Raw genomic sequence first — 24,478 nt, forward strand, 5'->3', positions numbered from 1 at the left:
GTTTACCATCACTGGATTATCCCATGGAGGAAAGTACAATATAGGCAGCCCTCAACTTACAACAGTTCATTTAGTGACCATTCAACGTTACAATGCCACTGAAAAAAGTGACCATTTTTTCAGACCTACAACGGCTGCAGCATCTCCATGGCCACATGATCAAAATTCAGACACTTGGCAACTGATTCATATTTATGACCCTTGCGGTGTCCCAAGGTCATGTGATCCCCTTTTGTGATCTTTGCACAAGCAAAGTCAAAGGGGAAGCCAGAATCAATTAACAACCAGATTACTAATCTAACAACTGATTCACTTAACAATTGGGGCAAGAAAAGTTGTAAAATGCAGTGAAACTCACAACATACGTTTCGCTTAGCAACATGAAGTTTGGGCTCAGTTGTGGCCATAACTCAAGAACTATCTCTACCTGCATTTTTAATCGGAGCACAGGTTTGGGGTTCAAATGGATAAACCAAGTGGGAAGGGTTATGTCCCAATTTTCCTCTGTACCTTACTGCTTTGATTTAACATCCCTCTTCCACTGTTATTTTAAATCAAAATAAATAAATGAAAAATCCAGCAACCCATCTGTGAAATCAAGCCAATATGCTGAAGTGTTTAGGGAGTTTATTAGGAAGTAGAAAGACCAAACTCATATTCCCATTTTACCATGGAGATTCCAGAGTGGGGCCTTTGCCAGCTAAAATGTGCAGCCCTGCCAAGGTCCATTTTTGCTGGCAGAGTGTTGCAGGATGCTCAAAACAGAGTTTGGGAAACTGCTTTTTCTGACAGAGCACTCGGGTTGCCGCAGGCTATTATGAGTGCTCCTTGTCCACCTCAGGTCATGTCAGATTCTGAGGAGGATGAGCCAGGTCCCTCTGGATACCCTGGACCAGGGGGCTTGCCAGATAAAGCAGAGAGCGAGAATGAGGCAGCCAATGACTTGAGTCAGCCTGAGGAACCATTACAGAGGGCTCATGTGACAATGGGGGAGTGGTCCCAGTCAGAGGGTGAAGAAGACATGAGAGTGGAAAGTCATTGGATTGACCCTCGCTATAGACGATTGCTCAGAAGGTGAGAGGAGTTACAGAGTGAGAGGTATTAGCTTACAGCCTTAGCCTCCTTGAAGTGTAATGTCACTTCCAGGCAGGAAAAGGAAAAGGATTGTGGGAAATAGAGTGTGGAGAATAAACATTGTTCAATGGAAGAGATGTGAGGCTAGGAGGTGTGATTGAACAAGGCTTAAAATCCATGATTTCTGGCTTCAATAAAAGTCATTCTCTGTTGGATGTTGTGCTGGGAAGCTTTCGGTGAGGAAAAGCATATGTTTAAGTAATGAATGGACTTTATCTAAGGAATGTAGATAAGACGGAGTTTTTGGCACTTTTCCCAGACATAGATTACAGTTAGCTCAAAAGAGAAAGATAACTCCTTCTGTGCCATTTTAAAAACCTATGTTTCATTGTGTGTGTGTGTGTGTTCAAATAGAGTTGGATTTTATCATAAAATAAATGATTTCTGAGTTGGGGTTCATTCCAAGGGCCGTGCACAGAACACAGGTCATTGACACAAGTGACATCAAGCTGGCCACACCCACTCTGACCACGCCCCCTCCAAGTCAAATACAATCCTGATGCGGCCCTCAATGAAATCAAGCTGTTTTTATCCATTTTAAAAGACCAGGTCATCTGAACAAGCAGTGTTCAGTAGTTGTATATTTTCTAAGCCACCCAGAGTCTACTGCAGTGAGTAGCTATATTAAATTTAGTAAATAACAGCAAGGGCAGTAATAATAGGCATTTTGGAAATGGATTAGTTGGTTTTATTTTATTTTTTTTAAAGTGATTTTGAATATTGAGGATGATTCAAGAACAGGCAAATTCTGTTTCTCAGGATTGCATTTTAAACCTGATTTTTGACCTTCTTTCACAAAACTACACACTGCCCTGTGTAGCCTCATTATTTTGATTTAGCAGGTTGTACAAACCCTGCCATTGTGGTTTGAAAATCCTGTTTTTCATCTAAGCTGGTTTTATGGAATTCACCAGGTGTGGCTTTTCCATCAAACCATGGTTAGCAAATTATGGTTTGGCACAATGGAGTAGTAGATCCTTGGAACAAACTTCCAGCAGACGTGGTTGGTAAATCCACAGTAACCGAATTTAAACATGCCTGGGATAAACATATATCCATTGTAAGATAAAATACAGGAAATAGTAAAAGGGCAGACTAGATGGACCATGGGGTCTTTTTCTGCCGTCAGTCTTCTATGTTTCTATGTTTCTATAATCTTTGCTGATTTCCCCATACATATTATGTCATTTCCCCTCCCTTCTTCAACCATCTTTGTTAGCTTGTTAACCCAGCCATTCCTACAGCTATGCCCTCTTAGGAATTACTACCGAAGGAACTCTTTATTATTCTAGATTCATACAATGCTCTATTTTCATACTCATCAATCATAGCATTAAGCAATAATAAGCTTCTAATGCACCCTGCTGCTGGTACAGCAGCACAGTCATTATCTAGATTAACTTTGCATCCCTTTTCCTCCCAGAATTTACTCAACAAAGAAGACTTTCGCAATAGACAACTGGAAGGAAAACAGCCACACTCCTCCTGCTTTCCTGCTGGGGGAAATGAGGAGGCACCTTGTTAGTGTCTACCTGGAACAAACAGATCTGGAGCCACTTTGAATGAAGGCCGGCATCAGAGTGAGCAATGTACTTGCCTTCATTAATGCTGGATGTTTTGCATGCAATTTCTTTCCTTTCACCCAAAGCACAGTGGCATCAACCTAATATTTATCTATGTCAGGGAAGCAATTCGTCTTCTAAAGGTGGACCATTGATCAACAATGCCCACATCTTTGAGGGTCAACAATGGCCTTTTGTTTTATAGCATGCCAAGTGCTGCACTCTGAAAATTAAGTTGAAGCCAAGGCCAAAGAAACCCAGACAGAGCCAAAGGAAAAAAGATTTTAAATATCAATGTAGTTGCTTCCCTCACTATTTCATGGCTTTACCCCTTTTGATACCCTTAGTGATGGTTTTTGGAAGGTTTGATAGGTTTTGCATCTTTAGTGAATGCACAACTAGACAATGTTGTTTGGCGGGACCTAGGGGAAGAGCCTTCTCTGTGGTGGCCCCGGCCCTCTGGAATAAGCTCCTAGAGACTCACACTACCCCCACCCTCCTCGCCTTCCATAAATGTTTAAAGACCTATCTGTGCCGCCAGGCTTGGGGCCATTAGCCCGCTGACCAACAAGTGTAGTATGTCTTGCTGTGTGAATGGGAATGAATGGTTTTAAATGTTATTAGAGTTTTTAAAGTTTTTTAGCTATAGTAATTGGATTTTTAGATATGTGCAGTATATTGTTTGTTTTGATATGGTGTGAGCCGTCCCGAGTCCTTGGAGAGGGGCGGCATACAAATCCAATAGATAGACAGCTAGCTAGCTAGCTAGATAGCTAGATAGCTAGATAGCTAGATAGCTAGAAAGACAGACAGACAGACAGACAGACAGACAGACAGACAGACAGACAGACAGACAGACAGACAGACAGACAGAGAATGAATGAGTGAGTGAGTGAGTGAGTGAGTGAGTGAGTGAGTGAGTGAGTGGATGGATGGATGGATGGATGGATGGATGAATGATCTGGCTCAATATAGCATGAATTGATTCCTAGATGTTCCTACTGTATCTCTGGGTTTTGCACACAGAGCCAAGTCATCAGTGGCTTAACTACATTTTTGAATAAGATAGCAATTGGTTCATTCTGCACAACACCCAAACCTATAAACTATGGTTGGGGAGTTGAGAACCAAGGAAATAAAAATTAGCCACAGATTTATTGTTTCTAAGTAGAGTCTTGCAGATCTCTCTCCCCTCCATCAGTGATGACACAACACACATTCTCCAAAATATTATTCTACCCCCACAAAACTGAGCAATAAGTAAGTCACAGAGACACTGGAGGAACTCTACTATAATGAGGAATGGCTTTTTGTGGGGTGGGAGGATGAATAGGAAAGCTTGTGTCCTACACAATTTCATTTTTTCCCCCTGACATTATGCTTTGTTGTGAGGAAGTTAAATTAATTGTCAGACTTCTTTTTATATAGCGCGTATTAAGCAACCAAGTTATAATGCAGAGAAGAAGAAAGGAATAAGGTTTTCTCAGGAGTCAACTCTAATGCAACCTTTCCTTGATTCACAGAAATAAACATCAATAAACAGAGAATTGGGGTGTTTCTTCGGGAGACAGCAGATAGAAAACGGGCCAGAAACTAGCCGCTAGTAACATGTCCCTAATTCTAGGTTGAAATCAGGAAAATGTAAGCCTTTATTGGATTGTGGCCCAATCTCTCAATGATTCAAACATTCAGGACTAGATTTAAGGAGCCATTTTAAATGTATTTCCAGGCTTCATTAATCTCTCCCTTTCTTTGCTCTTTAACTTTTCTCTATTTGTCTCTGAACCAAGCATCATGTTATATTGGCAGTTTGTGACCAGAGCTTTCGATCTTTAAGATTTTTATTTAAATTCCAGTTTAAGGGAACTTGTGCTCTTGTTAAAATAAGTTTGAAGAAAATGTGGAAAACTGTATGGTGGCAACATGAACAAATGGCACCAGGTTTAGAGCAGAAATGATATACAGCTGCCTTGAGGTGGTTATTCTTTGTTAATTTTTTAGTCTACAACCCAAGGCCAGTACTCTGCCTCCTCCCGCCACCCACCAATAATATGGTGGGTTGTGTTTTTCTTGACCTAAATTCCTTTTGAAACTTAATTGGACTGTCAGCACAGTAATTTTTCATTGTAATCTATTGGTTTTGCAGTGAGTGTGTGTTCCTCTCTCTTTGTCTATATGTATACAGTGTATTAATATATGGGCATTGATTGTAGTCATGAGGAAAATAATGCCATCCTGGAAATTGAGCTCCACATTTGTTTATAACTGTTGTATCCTGTAATGGCTACCTTGTATCTCTGTAAATAGTTTGTTCCTTGTTAAAGCGCTGTCTGAGCTAGAATCAGGAAGTCGCTCCTGATTGGCTCAGACGCGGCTGCTCTTGCTTTGGCGGGAACCGCAAATGTATAAAAGGAGCGGTTTCTCCCAGGTAGCGCAGACGGTACTAGCTGAAAGTCACTTACCTTTTCTGAGCTGAATAAAGGTACCGTTCTCTCCTAACCCTGCCTCTGGGTTTATTTCACTGGCGACAAAAGAAGTTATTGCCAATCTATTTCCCCAGGGTAAATCCCTTTCTGTTAGTTTCTCAGAGGAAAAAATATATAAGCACCCGTGTGAGCCTAGATTTTTTTTTAACTAGACCAAATAATTGAGGGTACCGGTATGTGTTTCAGTGTGACTCTGAGTTTATGTGTTTGTCTCCTGATGGACAATTCCAATCATAGCAAGAAACTTTCTGTTAAATCAGAAGCTGGAGGCCGAGGAAGGTTAACAGCTCTTTATTGGCAATCAGGAACAGTTGAAGTGACCAGCTCGCAGGTAGGAAGTGATTGCGAGCTACCGGCTAAAGCCGCACCTTATATACCTTGCTAGCGCAGGGAAAAAAGCCGTGAGCTCCTCTTTTTAAAACTTTTGCGCCAAGGTTTCCCTTGGCCGCATTTTAAGCCAATCAGCGGTCACCTTTATTTAAAAGTACAAACATAACACTTTCTGCTTTAAGTAAACCTGCTCTAATTCAATTTCTCTTTATCATTAATGGGAAAATTAGTTAACACATAAAAGCTAAATATAGAAACTTCATGTTTTTATTTTTTTTATTCCCCCCCTGCCCCCCTGTCAGGTCTTAAAACTGAATACAATCTTAATGGAAGGAAGGAATTTTCTGTGCTGCTTTATTATCTGTGATGGCTGAAAGGTGGAAGAGAAATGTGATAATATATAATGCAGTACTTATTACATTAGAATTTCTATTGGTTTTAAAATATGGACAATTCCCCTCTGCTAGTAAAGTGTGAATTGCCAGAAGGCCACAAAAGCAGACCACTAAGGAATACAATGATGCACAGAAAAGGAAGTTGTTAGGGCAAGCTGTTAGGATTCAGGCCTCCTGTTTGGACATCCGGAAATTAAATATGTGTGTGGCAGACAGAAGGCTTTTGACTCAGTATGTCCATGAATACAAATGACAGGCAAATAGCTTTAAAAGGTAGACCATTTCCCCTGCCATCCATAATAGCCACCGATCTAGTTAGTTAATGTTCCTCAATGGGCTTTTGGGTTGCAATGCAGCAGTTTTGTATGTAACAAGTTCAAGGAGCTCTTTTAACGTAAGGACATTTTCAATTCTTAATTTCTAGCAATCATCGTACAAAATAACCATGATAGAAATCAAAATTCCATCTTTCCCAAGGATATACTGTGTATATGAAGAGTAGACTCATACACGGTTAGGGAAGATTATTTAGTGATTCTTGGAATGAAAATAGATATTAATTATTTTATTTTATTTTATTTATTTATTTATTTTATTTATTGGATTTGTATGCCGCCCCTCTCCGTAATTATATACAGTCCTGTTTTCCTTTGAGGAATGCTGGAGAAATAGATTTTATATCTTTGCTAAATATTCAGTCACCTTCCTGTTTGGCCAAATCTCTTCATCAGCCTCCCCAATACCTCTTTTTTTTTAATGGCTTGAAGTATTAAAAAGATGAAACAAACTCACGGAGGATGTCCTCCCTCTGTGCTTGCTGACAGCTTGAATCCTTGTGAACAAAGCCAGCCAAGGACTCTGCTTTCTTTTATTTGCAGTCAATGCTGCAAATATCTTTCCACATTATCAAAACATTTCTATAGGAATAAAGAGGGGGACACAGTGATCAGCATCCATGCTTTGTAGGCTTGTAAGCATGCAAGTTATAATTGGGTTTGTGCTAGGCATCTCCTTGGAGTATTGTGCAAGCACTCCAAGGCCTTGTGACCCAAATGGATTGAATAAGATATCTGTAAAGAAGGAAAAATGGGGGTGAGGTGGGGGTGTCTACAGCTCATTTGAAATCTGTAACTTTCAGAAATGTAGTTGTTTTGTTGCGCCAAGAAAGTGGCATTCTCCTGTTGTAAGGAATATCCTTCTGTGTTCGGTTCCAAGTGGTGAACAAAGACCCTGGAAGTATGGTGACTGCTTGGAAAGATGATTTAATGGTGGACAGCAGGACCACATGGTTTGAGGTGGGGGGGAAGGGGGAAATCACACACCTCGAGGATGTTGTAGGAGAGAAGGGAGTTGCAGAGAGTCCCTGGGGTTTTTATATCCTGTTGGGCCCCACCTCAGAGTTTCCTGGCCCTGTATAAGAAATGCACTCTGATTGGCTATCAAAATCCCATGGGCAGGGGCAATTTTGTAGGCTGTCCTGAGTCCAAGTTTCCTGGAGCCTTGCTGGCTGATGCAATCTTCCCAGGTGTCATGTGGTGAGATGGGTAGAGGGCTAATCCTACCATGTCCTAAGGGTGAAGGTCTCAATCCCATCACCCTAGAGCTGAAGTGGTGGTGGTGGGGACAGATAGGGAACTGAAGGAAGCTGCTTTGTCTTTAAAACATTTTTTTTTCTCATCCAGGGAAACATATTCTTCCTTTTCAATATTTCCTAAGATATTTCATTTTTCTAGGAGAGGGGTGCATGCCAACTTCCTACACTCCAATAAGAGATGATAGGCTTTAAAAAAGACAAAATTGACTATCATGTTTTACCTTATGATTCTTGACAAATTTATCTTTTCTTTTATGTACACTGAGAGCATGTGCACCAAGACAAATTTTTTGTGTGTCCAATCACATTTGGCCAGTAAAATTCTATTCTCTTCCATTCTCAGGGTGTCTAGCAAACCTGGAAAAAAGGGAAATCAGGGAATTATCAGGGAAATCGGTGGTTCAGGAAATATCAGGGAATTATCAGGGAATTCATGAAAAAAATGGAATAAATCAGGGGGGAAAACAAACTGTATTAAAATGTTTAAAAGTCAGGGAAAATCATATATTAAAAAATTAGATCGCGCTGCCTGGCAGAGTCAAGTAAAAATGAGCATAACTGTGGCAATAACTTGCTTCCTCAGCTACTGATATTTCTCCATGGCTTAACTGTTTGATAGGTCCCCAGCAGTCTGGATTCAGGCCCGGCTACAGCACGGAAACTGCTTTGGTCGCGTTGATGGATGATCTCTGGTGGGCCCGGGACAGGGGCTTGTCCTCTGTCCTGGTGCTCCTTGACCTCTCAGCGGCTTTCGATACCATCGACCATGGTATCCTTCTGCGCCGGCTGGAGGGGTTGGGAGTGGGAGGCACTGTCCTTCAGTGGTTCTCCTCCTACCTCTCTGGTCGGTCGCAGTCGGTGTTAGTGGGGGGTCAGAGGTCGACCTCTAGGTTTCTCCCTTGTGGGGTGCCTCAGGGGTCGATCCTCTCCCCCCTGCTATTTAATATCTACATGAAACCGCTGGGTGAGATCATCCAAGGGCATGGGGTGAGGTATCATCAATACGCTGATGATACCCAGTTGTACATCTCCACCCCATGTCCAGTCAACGAAGCAGTGGAAGTGATGTGCCGGTGCCTGGAGGCTGTTGGGGCCTGGATGGGTGTCAACAAACTCAAACTCAACCCAGACAAGACGGAGTGGCTGTGGGTTTTGCCTCCCAAGGACAATTCTATCTGTCCGTCCATTACCCTGGGGGGGGAATTATTGACCCTCTCAGAGAGGGTCCGCAACTTGGGCGTCCTCCTCAATCCACAGCTCTCATTAGAGAAACATCTTTCAGCTGTGGCGAGGGGGGCGTTTGCCCAGGTTCGCCTGGTGCGACAGTTGCGGCCCTATTTGGACCGGGAGTCATTGCTCACAGTCACTCATGCCCTCATCACCTCGAGGCTCGACTACTGTAACGCTCTCTACATGGGGCTACCTTTGAAAAGTGTTCGGAAACTTCAGATCGTGCAGAATGCAGCTGCGAGAGCAATTATGGGCGTCTCTAAGTATGCCCATATCACTCCAACACTCCGCAGTCTGCATTGGTTGCCGATCAGTTTCCGGTCACAATTCAAAGTGTTGGTTATGACCTATAAAGCCCTACATGGCACCGGACCAGAATATCTTCGGGACCGCCTCCTGCCGCACGAATCCCAGCGACCGGTTAGGTCCCACAGAGTCGGCCTTCTCCGGGTCCCGTCGACCAAACAATGCCGTCTGGCGGGACCCAGGGGAAGAGCCTTCTCTGTGGGGGCCCCGACCCTCTGGAACCAGCTCCCCCCTGAGATTAGGATTGCCCCCACCCTCCCTGCCTTTCGTAAACTCCTTAAGACCCACCTCTGCCGTCAGGCATGGGGGAACTAAACATCTCCCCCTTGCCCATGTTGTTTTGCCATTGATTGATTGACTGTGTGTCTGTTTTTATATACATTGGGATTGTTTTATAAATTTATTAATTTTAAACTGTAATTAGATTGGTGGGCATTGGATTTGTTATTATGTACTGTTTTATTGTTGTTGTGAGCCGCCCCGAGTTTGCGGAGAGGGGCGGCATATAAATCCAATAAATCTAATCTAATCTAATCTAATGATGTCATCTACGACCGTGCCTTAACTAGATGGCAAGTTACAGGGAAATGTCAGGGAATTTCAAAATGCTTTCCCTCTGGACATCCTGTTTTCTATTCTATTCTATTATTCCATTCCATTCCATTCCATTCTCTATATGCACACATTATATTGTTAAATGGGTTTCAATGTTTTGCAACCTAAGGCTCCAGGTTGGCCCTTACCTTGTTAGTGATACACTGGGTCCAGTCCAGTCATTTCACTGGGTCTTTCATTTAGAAATGAAAAGTCTAGCTGACTTTCCCCTTGATTGAAAACAACATTCCACCAATGGGGAAAAACATGCATGGATGGACAAAAAGAGCCCTACTCTCCTCCAGCCTTTTAAGAGCTACCCAGCTTACTGAAATCTGTAAGCTTCTGGCACAGAGCAGCAGCACAAGTGGGGAAATGCTATAGGTTAAATTGCTGCCTCATGCATCTCTTGAAAGCAAAGGAGTTCTGCAAGCCCTATATTTACATTTTACCAGGATATATTGCAAAATTAGAATCTGTGCCTTAGGCAACAATTCAGTGGTGCCTGCCTTTCCAAGAGGCTTCTCTCTCTCTCTCTTTTAATTTCCCCTGGTTGTTTTATATTTTCACCATTAGCCAGGACAGATTCATAAATAGACAAGCAAGTTCCTGATTTTCTATCTTACATTCTCTCTTCCAGAGTCCAGTCTCTGTATTTTTCTTCCTGGTCTGGTTTCTACTAATACTTTGTACTGTGTGGAACAGATTATTTCCAGTTCTGCTAATACAAGATACCCATTTCTCTTTTGTTTTTTTCATCGGCTAAGAGATTTGTGGGTTTGGCTGAAGAATTTCACTTAAAAAAACAAAAGGAAAGGAAAGACTTAATGAACTCAATCTGTATAGTCTAGAGCAGTGATTTTCAACCTTTTTTGAGCTGTGGCACATTATTTACATTTACGAAACCCTGGGGCACATTGAGTTGGGGGGGGGGCGTTAAAAAAGTTTGGACAAAAAAATTCTCTCTCTCTCTCTTCCTCCCCTTCACTCTATTTCTTTCTGCCTCCCTCTTTCTTTCTCTCCCTTCCTTCCTCTTTCTCTCTCTCTCCATCCCTCTTTCTTTCTCTTCCTTCCTTCCTCTCTTTTTTGCTCTCTTTCTCTCTCCCTCCCTACCTCCCTCTGTCTTTCTCTCTCTCTCCTTCCCTCCCTCTCTTTCTCTCTCTCTCTTGCTTTCTTTCTCTCTCTTGCTCTCTCTCTCTTTCTCTCTCTCTTTCTTTCTCTTGTTTTCTCTCTCTCTTGCTTTCTTTCTCTCTCTCCCTTTCTTTCTTTCTCTCTTGCTTTCTCTCTCTCTTGCTTTCTTTCTCTCTTGCTTTCTCTCTCTCTTGCTTTCTTTCTCTCTGAGCTTCGCGGCACACCTGACCATGTCTCGCGGCACACTAGTGTGCCCCGGCACACTGGTTGAAAAACACTGGTCTAGAGCAGTGTTTCCCAACCTTTTTGGAGCCGCGGCACATTTTTCATATTTTCAAAATCCTGGGGAACATTGGGGGGGGGGGCTAAAAAAAGTTTGGACAAAAAAATCTCTCTTCCTCCCTTTCGCTCTATTTCTCTCTCCCTCCCTCTTTCTCTCTCTTCCTTCCTTTCTCTCTCCATCCCTCTTTCTTTCTCTCTTCCTTCCTCCCTCTCTTTCTGTCTCCTCCTTCCTCTCTCATCTCTCTTTCCTTCCTCTCCCTCCCTTTCTCTCTTTCCTTTCTCTCCCTTTCTGTCTATCCTTTCTATCTCTCACCCATTCTCCCTCTTTCATTCCCTTTCTCTCCCTCCCTTTCTCTCTCATTCCTTTCTCTCCCTCTTTCCTTTCTATCTCTCTTTCTTTTTCTCCCTCCTTCATATCTTCTTTCTCTCCCCCCTTCCTCCCTCTTTCCTTTCTCCCCCTCCCTTTCTCTTCCTTTTTCTCTATCCTTTCTACCTCTTACTCTTTCTTTCTCTCCCTCCTTCATTCAATTTTCTCTCCCTCCCTTTCTCTCTCTTTCCTTTCTCTCTCTCCCTTGTTCTCCCCTGGGGCTGCCTGTGCCTGCCCTGCACCACCCAACACGGACGGACAGCCCCCGGTCGTCGGTTTGTCGCCCCCCCCCCCACACGGAGGGAGATCAGGCTGGCGAGGGCGGTAGATCTGCGTCCCCAGCCATTGGAGGGAAATCGGGCTGGCGGGGGCAGTGAATCCACCTCCCCAGCCGGGCGGAGGAAAATTGGGTTGGCGAAGGCGGTGGATCTGCGTCCCCAGCCACCGGAGGGAAATTGGGGCGGCGAATCCACCTCCCCAGCCGGGCGGAGGGAAATCAGGCTGGCGAAGGCGGTGGATCCACATCCCCAGCCACTGGAGGGAAATCGGGCAGGTGGGGGCGGCGAATCCACCTACCCAGCCGGGTGGAGGGAGATCGGGCTGGCGAGGGCGGTGGATCCGCGTCCCCAGCCGCGCGGAGGGAAATCGGGCAGGCGGGTGGGTGGCCGCGGTTCCCTGCGCGCCCCTGGAAAAGGGTGCATGGGGGGCATTTTGGGGTGCGCTGGTGCAGGCATGTGCAGCCTACAGGGAACGGTGCCCGGGGCCGCTGCAGCCGGCAGCCTCCTGTTTCCGCTGCCATTGCCCTCCCGCCGGGCCCCAAAGGACAATTGTTGCCACCCCCACCAGGAAAGCTCCAGCTGGGCGGGGTGCTGCCGGTGGCTCTGCCCTGGAGTTCTTGCTCGCCGCTGCCATCCCCCAGCAACTGCCCGGGGCCGCTGCAGCCGGCAGCCTCCCGTTCCTGCTGCCATTGCCCTCCCGCCGGGCCTGAAAGGACACTTGTTGCCGCCTCCACTGGGAAGCTCCAGCTGGGCGCGAAGAATAAAGCTCAGCTTCTGGTCTCAGAAGCTGAGCTTCACGGCACACCTGATCATGTCTCGCGGCACACCAGTGTGCCGCGGCACACCGATTGAAAAACACTGGTCTAGAGGACAGAAGGGAAAGGGGGGACATGATCGAAACATTTAAACATGTTAAAGGGTTAAATAAGGCTCAGGAGGAAAGGATAACACAAGAACAAGGGGGCACAATCTGAGGTTAGTTAGGGGAAAGTTCAGAAGCAACGTGAGAAAATATTATTTTACTGACAGAGTAGTAGATGCTTGGAACAAACTTCCAGCAGACGTGGTTGGTAAATCCATAGTAACTGAATTGAAACATGCCTGGGATAAACATATATCCATACTAAGATAAAATGCAGGAAATAATATAAGGGCAGACTAGATGGACCACGAGGTCTTTTTCTGCCGTCAATCTTCTATGTTTTTATGTTTAAACAAGACAAAACAAAACAAAACAGGGTGAGGAACAATTACCAGTTTATTTTTTCTCCCCAGCAAGCCTTGGGAAGGTTCAGTTTAAAATAACCTTCACTAAGGAGGACTGGATATACATAACTGTACTGTATTTCTGAAAATGGAAGGACATGCCACATTTCTCTCCTGATTAAATAAATAAATAGCTGGTTTTATTTCTTCACTTAATAAACAAAGGCATATAGTATATGTACAGATTTTCTCACTCCTTGCCAATCCATCAATCTATATTGAGCCAAGAATTTGTTCTAGAGCCAGATGATCTTTGGATTATTCTCATTTGATTGGTTTAGGCTTAGGGCCATGTTTAAAAATCAGACATTGTGATCGATTTACAATTATTTATGTCAAAAACAAAGTTTTGCGTTTTGCTTCATCCTGGCCCAAGCATTGCTTATTGAGTGACAGAACAATTCTCATTAGAAACGTTGAACACGACCTGATGGGGTTATGACTTGAACACACTTTTTTTAGCAGTTCTGGATACTTATCCTGGGCTTCCTATATTTAGCTAAAAGTGGGTCCCTGTAGTGTTAGCTGTATCTTTTTTTGGTGTCTTTATTGTTCACAGTGTGATACTATAATTGGATGGATGCACCAGGACCTGAAAGCCATGACATCTTCATCGTTCAAAATCTTCAAAAAAGATTTTTGAATCTTCAAAAAAGCAAGATTTCAATCTTACACAGCATTGGAGGTAAACATGACTATACAAATTTATGAATTCTTTTTTTTTTAAAAAAAAATCTAATTTATATGACGTCCAACTCCTGAAGGTCTCCAGGTGAAATTCTCAGTGATAATGCTTTTCTTGCAGACTGAAAGAAAAAAATAAATTCCCAGTGTCGAATTGTACAGAAGGAATAGGAGTTAGGGAGCAAATTATTCAGTTTGTCTGGAGTTTGCTTGCAACATCTTATTTCAGTTGGGTTAATGAAACAAACGATGCACTAAATTCTGGTTGATGGACATATCCTGTAATAATGCATACATAAAAGACAAACCGAGACTCTGCAACTGTGAGGAAGCTGTGGATCCCTAGTAAATGCTGAACTATAGTCCCCAGCTTTTCTTCCTATTCACCATGCTTGGCAGAGTTATTGGGTACTGTATTTCCAAGTCAAATCTGGAGGCGCACAGATTCCCATCACATGCTATAATGCAGTCTCGTGCCACAATTCATTCATTCATTCATTCATTCATTCATTCATTCATTCATTCATTCATTCATTCATTTGATTGATTTGTAATGCTGCCCTTCTCCTTAGACTCAGGGCAGCTTACAACATGTTAGCAATAGCACTTTTTAACAGAGCCAGCCTATTGCCCCCACAATCCGGGTCCTCCTCGGAAGGATGGAAGGCTGAGTCAACCTTGAGCCGGTGGTGAGATTTGAACCACTGACCTGCCGTCAGCTTTAGTGGCCTGCAGTACTGCACTCTACCTGCTGCGCCACCTCAGCTTTTTCTTCTTTTGAGCAAAATAAGCAAAATCTGCTTGCCCAAGTGAGATTTCACTGATTTTCGCCAATATTTTTGCTGCCGTGCATGTGCAGAAGCAAAAAATTGGCAAAAATAGCTGAAATCTTGCTCGTCTGAGCATCTTCACATGAGATTTCGCTTGCTGCGCATACACAGAAGCCAAATCTCGCATGGGGGCACACGCGTGCAGCTGCACATGCATCCTGAAAATTGCTACCGGAGCGTAGCACTTTACCATTGCAGTAGCAGGCCATCACTGCCCATGCCTCAGTTTGGGCCTAGTAGGCCTCCCTGCAGTCTCCTGGAAGTGAAAATGGGTTGCGTGCGGAGAGTCAACATGGGGCATGTGGTTAATTATAATTACCTGTTTCAACTTTGTAAGGAATTAAACATGGGAGAAAATTTCTGTCAAATTATAAAAGAAATTTATAAGGATAATATGGCCTATACAGTATTAGGGTAAATGGAAACAGAGAAAATTAATATCCAAAATGGAACTAAGCAGGGGTGTCCACTTTCCCCCATCTTGTTTGCAATGGCAATTGAGGTTCTAACAAATAAAATTAGAGATGATAAGGATTGGAAGGGTTACCGAATTGGGAAACTTGAATTGAAATTAAATCTCTTTGCAGACGATGCCATAATACTGTCTGAAACCCCCATTGAAATGATGCGGAAATTAATGGTGGTACTTCAGGAATTTAAAGACCAATCAGGTCTCTCAATTAATATTGAGAAATCAGAAATATTCTGTTTGAATACAGGTCCCAAAGAGCAAACTGAGATACGAAAAAACTCAGGATTGAAATTAGGATGTAAAAAAATGAAATATTTAGGAATTTGGTTATTTAAAAACCCAAACAAAATTGCTGAGGCAAATTATAATTTAATATGGAAAAAAATGCAAAAGCAAATTAAAAAGTGGAAAGATAAAAAGTTTGAGAAAAATGGCCAAAATAAGAGCTCTTAAAATGATGATTATTCCGAAAATGATGTATTTATTCCAAGTTTTACCAGGTACCTTCCCAGGAGTAAAACTAAGGGAATGGGACATTAAAATGAACTATTGGATTGAAGGAAATAAAAAACCTAGAATAAGGAAACGATGGCTGATTGCCAGAGAAAAAGATGGAGGATGGGGGTACCCAAATTTAGAATTATACAGAAAGGCATTTCAAATAGAAAGATTAATGGAATTACAATTACTGACAGAAAAGAAGTGGGTGAAACTTGAAAAGGAGATTAACAATGTTAGAAACATAGAAACATAGAAGTCTGACGGCAGAAAAAGACCTCATGGCCCATCGAGTCTGCCCTTATACTATTTTCTGTATTTTATCTTAGGATGGATATATGTTTATCCCAGGCATGTTTAAATTCAGTTACTGTGGATTTATCTACCACGTCTGCTGGAAGTTTGTTCCAAGGATCTACTACTCTTTCAGTAAAATAATATTTTCTCATGTTGCTCTTGATCTTTCCCCCAACTAACTTCAGATTGTGTCCCCTTGTTCTTGTGTATACTTTCCTATTAAAAACACTTTCCTCCTGGACCCTATTTAACCCTTTAATATATTTAAATGTTTCGATCATGTCCCCCCTTTTCCTTCTGTCCTCCAGACTATACAGATTGAGTTCATTAAGTCTTTCCTGATATGTTTTATGCTTAAGGCCTTCCACCATTCTTGTAGCCCGTCTTTGGACCCGTTCAATTTTGTCAATATCTTTTTGTAGGTGAGGTCTCCAGAACTGAACACAGTATTCCAAATGTGGTCTCACCAGCATTCTATATAGCGGGATCATAATCTCCCTCTTCCTGCTTGTTATACCTCTAGCTATGCAGCCAAGCATCCTACTTGCTTTCCCTACCGCCTGACTGCACTGTTCACCCATTTTGAGACTGTCAGAAATCACTACCCCTAATTCCTTTTCTTTTGAAGTATTTGCTAACACAGAACTGCCAATACAATACTCAGATTGAGGATTCCTTTTCCCCAAGTGCATTATTTTACATTTGGAAACATTAAACTGCAGTTTCCATTGCTTTGACCATTTATCTAGTAAAGCTAAATCATTTACCATATTACAGACGCCTCCAGGAATAATGTTAAAAACAAAGAGATTTTATTTAAAAGATTGAGTACAATAGAAATCAATAGATTAGCCGATCCTTTGAAAGCAGCTGTAGATATTTGGTCAAAATGGCAAGGGAAATTAGCAAATAGGAACTCAAAATTATCAACGTTGCATGTTTTGAACATAAATAATGACGTTAATCTAGACAGAGTTAGATAAAGGCATAATGAGAATAGAACAATTATATGAAACAGATGGAAGAGTTAACAGAACTCGCCTCGAATGGTGGTTGGGCCAACAAAAATGGTTGCAGATTAATGCAATATGCAAATATTTGAATAAAACGGAGATTAAAGAGGCCTTTTTAAGAGAAGAAAACTGTCTAGAGAAAATACTGAAAGAAAAGAGTAATGATTCAAAAGGACAGGCTAGTAAGATTTATAGTATGTTATTACAAGTGGAAGAGGAAGTGATTAAAGGCCTAACAAGATACTGGCAAAACGAATTACAGATCAATGAAAACGAGATGGAAGAAGTAGCAGAAAATATATATAAGATAAAGAACACAAGAATTAGAGAAATGAGAAGGAAAATTTTACACAAATGGTACTTCACGCCAGTAAAACTAGCACACTTCCAGAGGAAAGGAAAAGGAAACTGTTGGCATGGCTGCCAAATAAAAGGAGTTTTTATGCATATGCTCTGGGAATGTGCTGAAGTTCAAAAATTTTGGAAGGAAGTACAGAATGAAATTAACAATATGCTAAACATTAATTGGATAATCCCAAAAGAATTAGCAACTAGTTAAATATGGGGAATCACGAGAATTTAGAGAAATCAAAACAGCAGCCTTGGAAAGTGCACAAGCAGTAGTGGTATTAGGGTGGAAGGACAGCAATAAATGGACAATCCAAAATTGGTACCGGTACATGGTGGACCACATTCACTTTGAAATTACGGAATCAAGATTAATTAACTGTGATGAAAATAAATTGGAGAAGTTGATGGCACGATGGAATAAGGTGAAAATTATATTTTACGTAGAATATATGACGACAATGTGAAAAATAAACTCCAATCACTCTTTGTATGTAAAGAAATGTAAACCGGAGCCAAGGAAGAAATTGAAAATTATTGTAAATAACTGAACCCCCTAAATGGTGGAGGGGTTATTGGTGTTGGGCACTTTTTCTTTAAGTTTTTTGTTTGTTTGTTGTGATAAAATTTAATAAAAAAACTTATTAAAAAAAAAAACATGGAGCATGTGGGGCGGGGCAGGGAGGGGTGTGGCCAGCCAGCAATTTAACTACCGGTCTGCCTTAACCGGCCCAAAAAAGCTGAATCCCACCACTGGTGAGAAACAACCAAGAAACAAGGGAATAAATTCCTAATACAGGTAGTCTTCAACTTATAATCACGACTGAACTTAGAATTTATGTTGATAAGTGAGAAATTTGTTAAATGAGTTTTGTCCCAATTTATGACTTTCCTTGCTACATTTGTTAAGTGAATCACTGCAGTTATTAAATTAGTAACACGGTTATTATCCGAATCTGGCTTTTCCATTGACTTGTCAGAAGGTCACAAAAGACAGTCACATGGCCCCATTATACTGCAACTGTCATGAATATGAATCAATTGTCAAGTATCCAAATATAAATCACATGGCCATAGGGATGTTGCAAGGTCATAAGTATACAAAATGGTCCTAAGTCACTTTTTCAGTGCCTTTGTACTTTGAACCGTCACTACTATCTGTAGTGAGAACAATGAACTAGTGCAATGAAGGTGAACCTAGGGCACGGGTGTCACAGGTGGCATGCGGAGCCATATCTGCTGGCACATGAGTCATTGTCCTAGCTCAGCTCCAACATGCATGTGTGTGCTGGCCAGCTGATTTTTGGCTTGCACAGAGGCTCTGGGGAGGGGGGCATTTTTGGTTTCCATGGAGCCTCCGTAGGGATGGGGGAGGGCATTTTTACCCTCCCCTGGTTCCAGGGTAGCCTTTAGAGCCTGGGGATGGTAAAACTTGAGCGTACTGGGCCCACCAAAGGTTGGGAAACAGGCAGTTTCCAGCTTCAGCAGGGCCTTCGTGGGGTGTTTTTTCCCTCCCTGTGCATTGCATTATGGATGTGAGCACTCATGCATGCGTGATAGTGCACGCGCACACTCTTTTGGCACCCTAGGAAAAAAAGGTTCACCATCACTGAACTAGTGGAATGGCTTGCATTCAGACGTTGTTGATGCTTCATCACTGGAGTCTTTAAGAATAGCCTGGACAGCAACTTGTCTGATATGGTATAAGGCAGGTGTGTCAAACTCAAGGCCAATGGGCAGCATCCAGCCCCTACAGCCCTCCTTGGTTCAGCAAAGGAGCAGCCCATGCTGCCTCCACCAGTGAAAACAGAGCTTGGGAGATTGCAGAGGCCCTTCAGAGCTCCATTTTTGCTGGCAGATGGTTGCAGGAGGCCATTGTAGCCAAAAACAGAGTTTGAGAGCCGGTTTTCACTGGCAGACCTCTCAGGCCACTACAGAACCCTGATGCATCCCTCAATGAAATCGTGTTTGACACCCCTGAAATAGGCTCTCCTGCTTCAGTGTGTGTGGGTCTGTGGGGGGGTGGGGGGTGGAGGACTCCTCCAACTCTGTTATTCTGTTCTGTTCCTGGAATCTTTTGGTTGGGAATGCCTGGTTCAGAAATGGTTTGGAAAAATTGTTTCAGACTTTGAACTCTCTGTTGTAAAAATACTCATCTCCTTGGTGGCTTCTGCATAAGGGGCACATAGCCAAAGTCTGCAAGATGTAGCACAAGAATTTGATCCAAGAATTGTTCCTTTTGTAAATATGCTTAAAAATGAGGTAGAGTTTGGATGGTGATGCACTGCCCATTACTTGCAAATTTTGACACACATGCTGCACATAATTCTGAAGGGGGGGAAAAACACCTCTGCTTTAAGAAGCCAACTCATTAGCACAACTATTAAAGCCATATATTTTTTCAGGAACGAGAGAAGCCTGAAAAAGGATATGGCTCCTTTTATGAGGAGCACACTGGGACTATAGAGGAACATGGTGATTGCTTTGGATAAAATATGCATCAACAGTTATGGAAACATAAGTTTATTCCTGAAAGACCAGAGATGTGAGGAAGAAACTCAATAGTGGCCATCCTTGATTCTGTTGCATGTAAAAGTGGGAAGGAAACTCTCAGAAGTGTAAGAATCTGCTATTATACCCTTTATCAAGAAAAAGTTCTAGTAATTTTCTTTTGCTTCCATTTCAAAAGAGCTGACAGTTCTAGACTTTTTGAATGCGTTTTAATTTTTTAAAAAATTAGAATTTATCAATACAATAAAAGTACACAAAATTAAATGAAGATTATGAAAGAGAAACCAATACCAATAAGAAAAAGAAAAGAAAATATAAAATGATGTATTTCCTTTTTATTGAGTAATTTCCATCTTTTCTTTTCCTCTTTGACCCATATAAAATGCCAAATCCATAAATCAACTCAAGTCTTCTCTTCTTTTAACAAAAAGTCCATAAAAGTCTTCCAGTCTTCTAAAAAGATTTTGTCATTTTTTTTTCTCTGACCAAATTGGTCAGCCTTGCCATTTCCACAAGTTTCATTAATTTTATCATACAGTCTATTACTGCAGGTACTTCATTATTCTTCCATTTTTCAACATAAAATAATCTTGCTGCAGTTATTACGTACAATATTAATTACCCACATTTCTTTTCAATTTCACTGTCCATCAAACCCAATAAAAATAGTTCTGTTTTTATCATTGTATTAATCTGCAGTTTCTTTGGTATCCCAAAGATGCTTTTTCAAGAGGGAACTGGACTTTGTTTTCCTTTGAAGACATTTTTCTTTGACTATGTTTCACTTCTCATCCAAGAAGCGAAATGTCTTCAAGGAAAAACAAGAAATTCCAGTTGCCTCTTGAAAAAACACCTTTGGGACAACCAGGATCTGGATGACTGAGAATCTCCATAGACCAGTGGTTCTCAACCTTGGGGTCAGGACCCCTTTGGGGGTTGAATGACTATTTCACAGGGCTTACCTAAGACCGATGGGAAAAGACAAATTTCCCATGGTGATAGGAACTAAAGCTTCTATTCTGGCGCCTTGGAACATATTTTTACAATCCGACCAATCAGGTGTTTACACTGGGGGTGTCCCTTTGACCTTCCTGCCAATCAGCTTAAAGCTCTGTTGGAATAGGCACTAGACTTATGGTTGCGGGTCACCACAACATGAGGAACTGTATTAAGGGGTTATGGCATTAGAAAGGTTGAGAACCACTGCCATAGACATTTATCTTTTGTAACATATGAATTTGCACCTTTAAAAAAATTTTTTTTTTCACAAATCCACCATGCATAGTAGAAATATCCCTCTTCCTTTTCATATTTTGCACTCCTTAAACATTCCTGATACATGCAAAACTGTCATTGTGCTCTTGAAATTATTTGGATATTAACTTTGGTCAGTTGTAGGCAACATGGCCAATGGAAACGATATTCCAATTTGCCAAAAGAGCTCTCCAAGAGCAAACTGCAGAATAGGAGTTCCATTGCTTTTTCCTTAAAAAAAAAAAAAGGGATGTTGAGAAGGATTCTGAAGAGGGGATCGCAGATGTATCCCTGCAGTAAGAGAGAATTTTAATCTCCCATCCCTATAGGAGAAAAAGGTATTACAGATCCTATGTAGAAAGTGTGTTGAAATATATTTGATAAATGTCTGGAAAATTCATTCTCTTGTTCTCTTATGAGCCGTGGTGGTACAGTGGTTAGAGTGCAGTACTGCTGGCTTTTTCTGCCAGCAGTTTGTCAGTTTGAATCTCACCAGGCTCAAGGTTGACTCACACTTCCATTCTTTTCAGGTTGGTAAAATGAGGACTCAGATTGTTGGGGGCAATAGCAATAACTCTGTAAACCTCTTGGAGAGGGCTGTAAAGCATTGTGAAGCAGTATATAAGTTTAAGCGCTACTGCCATTGCTATCTTTGCTTGTCAAAAGAATAAACCTTGTAGCTGCATTGTCTCTTCTCCTTTTCCAGGGAGTTTAAATTCAGATTTTTGTTTGCTGACTAACCTGCTCCTTGGATCTGGAAACACCAGAGCAGTGATGGCAAACCTTTTTTCCTTGGGTGACAAAAGAGCGGGCATGCACATTATCACATATGCTTGAGTGCCCATACCCATGGTTCAATGCCTGGGGAGGGCGAAAGCAGCTTCCCCCATCCCACCGGAGGCCCTTTAGAAGCCAGAAATGGACTGTTCCTCAACTTCTGGTGGGCCCAGTAGGCTCGTGTTTCACCCTCCCCAGGCTCCAAAGGCTTCCCTGGAACCAGGGAAGGGTAAAAACGTCCTCCCCATCCCCCTGGAGGCTCTCTGGAAGCCAAAAATGCCCTCCCAGAGCCTCTGTGCAAGCCAACAATCAGCTGGTCGACACATACATGCTGAGCTAGGGCAGCGGTTCACGTGCCAGCAAATATGGCTTCGTGTGCTATAGGTTCACCATCACTGCTCTAGAGAAAGTGTAGAGAAGAGCAACCAGGATGATTAGGGGATTAGAGACTACAACATACGAAGAACGGTTGCAGGAACTGGGCATGGCCAGCCTGAAAAGAGAAAGACCAGGGGAGACATGATAGCAATGTTCCAATACTTGAGGGGCTGCCACAGAGAGGAGGGGTGTCAAGACTGTTTTCCAAAGCACCAGAAAGCCAGACAAGGATGGAAGCTGACCAAGGAGAGATTCAACTTGGAAACAAGGAGGAACTTTCTGACAGTGAGAGCGTTCAATCAGTGGAGCAGCTTGCCTGCAGAGGTTGTGAAAGCTCCAATACTCAAGACCTTCAAGAGGAGATTGTATGGCCATTTGTCTGAAATGGCGTATGGGACTCCTGCTTGAATGAGGGGTTGGATTAGATGACCTACAAAGTCCCTTCCAACTCTAGTAGTAATCTAAGCTAGGAATCTACTTAAGTACCGTGTCACTGGTGAGGCTATCTGATTTTCCCCCGCGATGTAAAACAATACTATACAGCAGACGTGGTTGGTAAATCCACAGTAACTGAATTTAAACATGCCTGGGATAAACATATATCCATCCTAAGATAAAATACAGGAAATAGTATAAGGGCAGACTAGATGGACCATGAGGTCTTTTTTGTCCGTCAAATCTTCTATGTTTCTATACTATCAATAACGTAGGTATTTGCACACACAAAAACCAGGAAGAAGATAGACCCATACCTAAAACAGGTAATACTGCTGCATCAGGAAAACACTCTTTAGCAGTTCGCATCTTGGAAAAGGGGGCTGGGTTTTACAGATTGGAAGGAATCTGGAATCCCAATGGAAGAATTCACTACTAAAGGTATTCTCCTTCAATGGTTATGCAGTTTCTTTTTAAAGGGAAGCTCATAATAGGGATGAGACACTCACACCATCAAGTCAACTGTTGCCAGCAGTATGACCTCTGGTTTGATTCTGGCATTGCGTTTTGGACTTGCAGAAACCATAAAGACCTATCACAATACAACCTATGGCAAGCCTGGGTTTCCAGTGTTCAATTATTTCATGTTTCTAATTTACAGCTCTGTATGAAACCATGGGCTCTTCTTTTCCTCTTTTGTTTCACACCTTTCTTTTCTGTTAGCCAAATAGAAAAACAGTATTAGTTATGCTAGTGTTGCTATGGTGCAATTAATTTCCTTGTCAGAGACTCTTTAAATCACACAGCTGACAGTCCAGTTTGCAGCTCTTCCCTGCTATTTCTCAAGTAGCAACATGTCAGTTAAGTTAGTATTGATTGTTCTCTCTTCCCACACATCTCCCAAGCCTTGTTTATCCATACAATTGTACTGACAACTGTCAATTGGAGCTTTTATGGCTGCCTTTGTTTCTGGAGTCCATTCCTCTCAAGGGATGTTCTTTCACTTACATATTGAATTTGGGTCTAAAGTAATTAAAATATCAAAGATTTTGAGAATTGACTTAGATTTGCCCTTCTGAAATTCTTTGATAGTGCTCAATGCAGGGTCAACGTGGAGCAAGATAAATTTTCTTGAAAAAAAGCTGTCCTTGGAACATTTCATTGTGAACTTGTATGTTCACACATCTACTTTGTCTTCTTTATCTGCTGGAATATTCATAACAAACAGAATGTGAATATGTTTTGTTGCATTTTATACAATGTAGATCTATAAATCCCATAACTCCAAAACATGTAAACATAGAATTAATATATGCTTGGATTTTATTATTTGCAGGGAACGCACCCCCCCAGGAGAAACCTAAATAGTCAAGTTGATTGAGTTTTGAGGATTTTTTTTAAAAAAAGAAGAAGCCATGTTTCTAATAGGATCTTAAATTATTCACTGAAAAGCTGAAGAAACAATGTTTAAATATGTGACGCAACATTGTAGAGAATCAGAAAGAAATCGTTTCATCAAAGGGCAATATTTGAATGGGATGGAACAGCATTTGGCAATTTTTACTTTTCATATTTAGACACAAAGACCAGGAAACAAACAGGTAGTGTAGAAGACTTCTTCTTAACTTGGCTAGCCATTGCCACTTGGACAACCCATGTCCTAAACTATAACTCCACTATACACTCAGTCTCTAAATCATTCTGGCCTGAACTGTTAGGAGTTGAAATTCAGTGACAATAGGACTGATTTTAATATATTGGGGTTTTTAGCTTGTAGCTTTTAATTAATTAGATTTGTTTATATGCATCATTTTATATCGTGTCTTGTGAGTCTCCCTGAGTCTTCGGAGAAGGGTGGCATACAAGTCTAATATATATTCACCAAAAACATATATATGTCACATGTTTTTGCTGCATATGAAAAATTTGAAAATTAGGAGAGACTAGGATAGATCTATGTCGGCCTTATTTTGGCCTCATCAGCTAGCCATACCCTCACTGGGACTTGAACCTGCAACCTTTGCCT

The 24,478-nt window shown here is 41.8% G+C and overlaps 1 protein-coding gene across 1 annotated transcript in view; it reads left to right on the forward strand.

The window, feature by feature from the left end:
- The first annotated feature begins 2,651 nt into the window (after positions 1-2,651).
- PDE1B (phosphodiesterase 1B) overlaps positions 2,652-24,478 on the forward strand; it is a 230,555-nt gene continuing 208,728 nt past the window's right edge. Inside the window, exon 1 of the mRNA XM_070741008.1 lies at positions 2,652-2,723. The gene's annotated coding sequence lies outside the window, so the exon portion shown is untranslated. The remainder of the gene's footprint in view (positions 2,724-24,478) is intronic.

Source organism: Erythrolamprus reginae, chromosome 2 (genome assembly GCF_031021105.1).
Source record: "Erythrolamprus reginae isolate rEryReg1 chromosome 2, rEryReg1.hap1, whole genome shotgun sequence".
NCBI classification, from domain to species: domain Eukaryota; kingdom Metazoa; phylum Chordata; class Lepidosauria; order Squamata; family Dipsadidae; genus Erythrolamprus; species Erythrolamprus reginae.